Source organism: Pinus tabuliformis, chromosome 8, assembly GCF_031772625.1.
Source record: "Pinus tabuliformis cultivar Carrire ecotype Pingquan chromosome 8, CPIR1, whole genome shotgun sequence".
Taxonomy (NCBI): domain Eukaryota; kingdom Viridiplantae; phylum Streptophyta; class Pinopsida; order Pinales; family Pinaceae; genus Pinus; species Pinus tabuliformis.
The window spans coordinates 1,826,147,118-1,826,153,429 of NC_142294.1; positions in this window are offsets into that span (position 1 = coordinate 1,826,147,118).

Below are 6,312 nucleotides of genomic sequence, written 5' to 3' on the forward strand. Positions count from 1 at the left end.
TTTTGTGAGTTGATACTTATTTTCGGCTTTATAGAAAATGGATTTTCTATCATACAAGTAAGGACTTCCTAAAAAAATACCACATATATCCAAGGGAACTATGTCTAACTCAACCTCATCTACAAATGTTGACCCAAATGCAAATTTAAGTTTACATTGTTTAGTCACTTGTAGCTTTGCTTTATCACATACCCAACCTAATGGATATGGCTTCTTGTGAGGTGTGGTTAGTAGTCCCAATTTCTTTACAATTGCTTCAGAAATCAAGTTTACTTGTGAACCACTATCAAATAAAGTATCAATCTTTTGATGATTGGAAATAACTCTAATATGAAAAAGCTCATGTCTTTTCCTCTCATTTTCTTCAATATCAATAGTTTGTGCAGAATTACTAGTAGATGCTTCGGAATTTTTACCTTTTATACCTATAGCTATGATTGTTGTTTCATCACCTGAGTCTAACCCCAAATCTTTCTGAATAGCAGCAACAACCTTCTTCTTCTTGCCATCGAACTTCTTGGGTTTCAGCTCTGGATGAAAAGACCAACAATGTTCATCATCATGTCCATCCTTCTTGTAGTGAGTGCATGAAGGTTTGGCTTTTTGTATAGAATTTGCCTTCTTCTCTTTCCATTTCTACTTCCTGTTTTCCTTTTTCTTGCTTGTAGTGGATTTTGATGATCCCCCAATCTCTGGGTTCACATTCTTGCCTCTAGCCTCTAGATGTGTAGCTTGAACATATACCTCATCTATGCTAGTAGGGTTAAACATGAGAATGGTGTGCCTCAAATAACTATGCAGACCACCTATATACTTTAACAAAGTTTTAGGTGAATCTAGGGAAATGCCTAGAATTAAAGCTATTTTTCTAAATTCTTGGGTGTAGCTTTGTACACTTTGCCCCTTTAATTGTCGAAGAGTTTGCCAACTCATCATGGCTCACTGTATATAAGCTAGTGGATAGAACTGTTTTTTAATGGTAGAAACAAATTCACTCTAGGTAGAAATAATTTTACCATGTTTCTTCAAATCATCTTGGGTCCTACCTTCCCACCATACCAGGGCAGTTCCTCCAAGGAGTAGGCTAGATAGCTGAATTTTATTCTTCTTTGAATCAATGTTCTGCACCCTGCAATACACATCAATCTATCTAATCCAGTTATCTAGCTTTTCTGCATTTAACTCTCCATCATATATTGACAAATCAAATTTTACATCTAATTTAATCAAAGGGCTAGAAGGAGGGTTTGATAGAGAAGGCTCTTTTCCTTTCCCTTTGCCTTTAGAATGGCCATCTAGTAGAGGTTCCTCCGTTCCTTTGTCTTGTTTGGAGGTTGAAGAATCTTCACTTGACCTTTCTTAAACTCTCGATACATCTCCTCTACCATGTCTCTCATGGTCATGAAACTGTCCATGAACTGAGAGTCTAATTCCAAGGGATTTTCTTCTGCCATTTCCCTCCTAGGATAGACTACCAATTTTTGGGTTAGCTTCAACCAGTTCTCCTTCCCCTAATTTGAGCTTTGACCGAGTTATCATTCACCAATCCAGCACAAGCTTGTCTAGCCTTAGCAACCTAAACCTCTGATACCACTTGATATGATAATGAGATCTAAGACAATTAATAAGGTATTACAGACTCATGTGCATGGATTTGCCTATGTTATTTTATGCAATGGACAGATAAAATTGTGAAATACACAGACAATGAAGCAACAAAGAAGCATAATAGACAAACACACATAAACACAACAAATTTAATAAGGAGTTCACCCAATACTCCTGGTCCAGCCTTCAGTGGTGACCTCTCTATTATGTCTTCAAACAGAATTTACAATAGTATGAGCTCAGTTTGAGACTCAATACATAACAGATACAATAGCACGAGTTTGCTTGAACCTCTCAAACCTCTCTCAGTCACTCTCTGTCTCTGTCTTTACTCTGTCTCGGCATTGCCTGCAATATTGCTTATCCCTGTTTGCTCTCTTTTGTGGCTTTAAACCCAATCTACGTTGCCTGTTCGTTTCTCCTTCTCAGCTTTCTATCTCCTAGCCTCTGTCTGCTCGAATCCCTCTTCTAGCATTACACAATCATTTCATAACACATAAAGGGGAGGTGGCCACCTATTCTGCAACGTAAGAGTGCCTCGGGCCTTTGGAACTCCTGAAACAACTGCTTTTTGTTAACACAGAGAAATGTATTCGAAACTGTGAAAGTCTGCCAAAACCACTGTTCATTCGAACTTCAAATCTTCAAAATTCGCTTTAGAACTCCCATCGGGTCCGCCTTTATATACTGGCATCACATCTCCACCGTTGATCTGGAAATCCAGATCCAACGGTTGAGATCCATTTTGGGTGGCCCTTTCGTACAGGGGTGAACCTCCCGATGAGGGTGGTTTTCTCTCTCCTCACCCTAGACACGTGGCAGCCGATGTATGGTTTCGGACGTAGCCCTGCCCAAACCACTTTCTGCCTTTGGCCCGCCTGAAATCCCGCTTATCGTGATTTCCTTTGTATTTTAGAAATACATTAAAAACATTGAAATTAACGTAAAATGGATTTCTACGGACTTGAAACAATATACATTTTCATTCCCAAACCCTTCGGGTCCGGGTTTTATTGCATCAACGCTGTTTCTTTGCATTTCGAAATACACAGAATTATATTAAAAATGTCAATCGACGGATCCGAAACTTTATAGCATATCGTTTGTAATTCTATCGGGTTCGGCTATCGCGTATATATATATATATATATATATATATATATATATATATATATATATATGTATATATATATATATATATGTATATATGTATATATGTATATATGTATATATATATGTATATATATATATATATATATATATATATACATGTATATATATACATGTATATATATACATATATATATATATATATATATGTATATATATACATATATATATATATATATATATATATATATATATATATATACATACATATATATATATATATATACATATATATATATATATACATATATATATATATATATATATACATATATATATATACATACATATATATATATATATATATACATATATATATACATATATATATATATATATATATATACATATATATATATACATACATATATACATATATATATATATACATATATATATATATATATATATATATATATATATATATATATATATATATATATATGTCCGCCCTTCTGCATGGCTCCGATGCGACTTTGCGATGCGACTAGTCACAGTCGCATGTCGCATGGGCCCCGGGTCATGGTAAGTGCTTCTATTGAAATCCGCCGATGCGATATGGTGGTGCAACATGGGCCATCGATCTGCGCGCTTGATCAACGGTCCTCATTGACCTCGCTGATCGCTATCGCAACATACATATGATCTCCGCCGATATCCGCCAATTGCCATTGTCGATTGCGATTCTCCGATCAGATCTGGACCGTTGATTGGCCAGATCTGATGGCTACTATGCATTCACTGTTTCCACTGCCGATAGCTCTGTTTTTAATGTTTTCTTCATATTTTCAGCTGCCGATAGTGTTTTTCGCTATTAGGTGAAGGTTTTATTATGCGATATTTTTGATCTTTTAGAATATTTTTGAAGACAGAGGGTAAATGGATCCATTTTGGATCATTTTCCCTGGGAACAACGATTTTTCTCTTTTCCTTTAAGGTGAATAAAGGATTAGATATAGGTTAAAATCACTTGGAGATTCCATTGTTTCAGGTTGGCTCCTTTTAAGCATACTAGATTACACTTTGATTTTGAGATTGTTAACCCTCTACCAGATCCAGAGAGACTTATTAGGGGAGCCTCTTTAAGGAGAAGAATTCAAACCTCTTCTTCTTCTGCAACATTACACTCTGAAGGTATATCATCTGTAAATCCTTTTTCATTTGTTCCATCTAATCACGATTGGACTGAACTACCTCTTAGGGTTTCTGAATTCCATTCAAAAGGAGTAGATCTTCCATCAACCTTTTTATTCCATTCACTTGAGAGATATCAAGTGCCATCCATTCCTATTAAATCACCTTCATATGAGGAAGAACTGGGTTTAGATTTACCTGAATTCAAGCCTACATATTTCATCTCTTCAACTACTTATTCTCTTCCATCAACTTCTACTAATCTTGAAGAGACATTCTTTGTATATTCAAATCCTTTTTTTGAAAATAAGGAAGACTTTCCATCAGGAGTTCAGGAGTTGGTTATTAAAACCCCTTTGAAATCTTCAAGGATGTCTCCTCCTTCTTTCTCTCCTCCACACATTAATACCCCTTCTGATTCTCCTTCACCTTCATCTTCATCCTCTTCTTCTTCATCATCTACTCAATCACCCCAGACTCCACCTTCCACTATGGCTTTTCAATCTATTGTACAAGCAAAATATGTTGCTTTAGTCCTTCCTCGAAACTTGGCAAATTTTCCTGATGGATATCTAAAGAATTTACCACGATTCAATGTGAAACTGGTCCTTCAGCAGAAGATCATGTAGCAGCTTTCTTAGATTTTGCAGATAATATGAACATAGAACATGAAAATGTTTATATGAGATTATTTGTGCAATCCTTAGAAGGAAATGTTAGGATCTGGTTTAGACAACTTAGACCTGACTCTATTAGAACATGGAATGAGCTCATAACTATCTTTAAAAATCAACGGGGGGTAAAGAAGGATCCTGTCTACTTTCTCATTGAATTTGTAGAATTGAAGAGAAACCCTGGTGAACCAGTCACTGGATTTATCAAGCGATTTAATAAAATCTATCATAAAATGCCTGCTCATTGTAAGCCACCAATAGCAGTTGCAAAAGTTAGATTTTCCAGAGCATTTGAAGATGAATTTGCAGTCATGTTAAGGGAAAGAGTATCTAATACACTAGAAGATATGCAGACAAATGCTATAGAGGTTGAATCTAATAGATTTTCTTCTAGCAAACTTAAAGCTAAAGCATAGAAAGAAGAAAGAAAATTAAAAGCTAGGATTGATGACTCATCTTCTTTCAAATCTAAACTTGAAGATCAGAAAATTGATGAAATCACATATTTACTTAGACACCTTTCCAATAATATTTCTAAAATTGAATCACAACCTAGAAATACCCAACAAACTACTGTTAGGCCTCAAGCTCAAACTCAATTTCGAAGAGCTCCTCAAATGTAGATCCTTCAGAGACTAGGTTCTGATCAAAACATCCAACCACCATTGTTGATTGATGATCAACAACCTCAGGATGTAGGCCCTTTAATTACTGAAGATAACAATAATGTTGATTCTTCAATAGTACAAATGACAATAGTTCCAGCATCTTCCCCTCAGTCTTTTGAACAAGAGCAAGGAGATGCTCAACTTTCCAAATATCAAACATTTTCTGAATTTTTGATTGTAGAGTTAAATAAGAGATATGATCTTAGACCTAGATCAGGCCCAAGTAGACCTCAAAAATCTACAACTATAATTGAACCTGCAATAAAATCTATCCAAACACAAACTCCAACACCTCAAACTATAGAGTCATCTACTGAAACCTTTTCATATGATAAAAACAGTTTGAAAAATTTTAATATTGAGAAAGAGTCAAGATTCCTATCCCTTTAGCTGAACTTTCAAAGAACCCTACTTATAAAAATCAAGTGCATAAATGGATACAATCCTCTAGTGTAGATGCTGAGGGAGATATTATTAGTTTAAAAGATGAAAAACCCTTAGTAGTTTTTGGCCCTAGTTCTGATATGATTGATGAGACTGTTCCACCCTTTTATGTGACTTTAGAGGTCCATGATTTCTCTTGTATAACTCTAGGTGCATGTTGGACTCTAGAGCTTCTCATAACCTTATGCCAAAGGTAATTATGGACCAGCTCCAGTTAGAAGTTACTCATTCCTATCATGATCTGTATACCTTTGATTCAAAGAAAGTACCATGCCTAGGACTGATCAAAGACCCAGTTGTGACCTTATCCCAAATACCTGTTAAGAGTATAGTCTTAGACATAGTTGTCATTGATATCCCTGCCAAGTTTGGCATGCTTCTGTCTAGATCAGATGTGCTAAACTTGGAGGATCACTTCAGATGGACATGTCTTTTGCTACTATTCCAGTCTATGGAGGTGAACATTGAAGGTTATAGAGGGAAGTTAGATTCCTTAATACTGTTTGTAGGTTTGATCAAGCAAAAAATCACCCCATCTATGTAGTAGATTAGGATTTTGGTTGCTTTCAATTATCATTGCAAAATTCATCAAACACTCAATATGCCATCGAAAA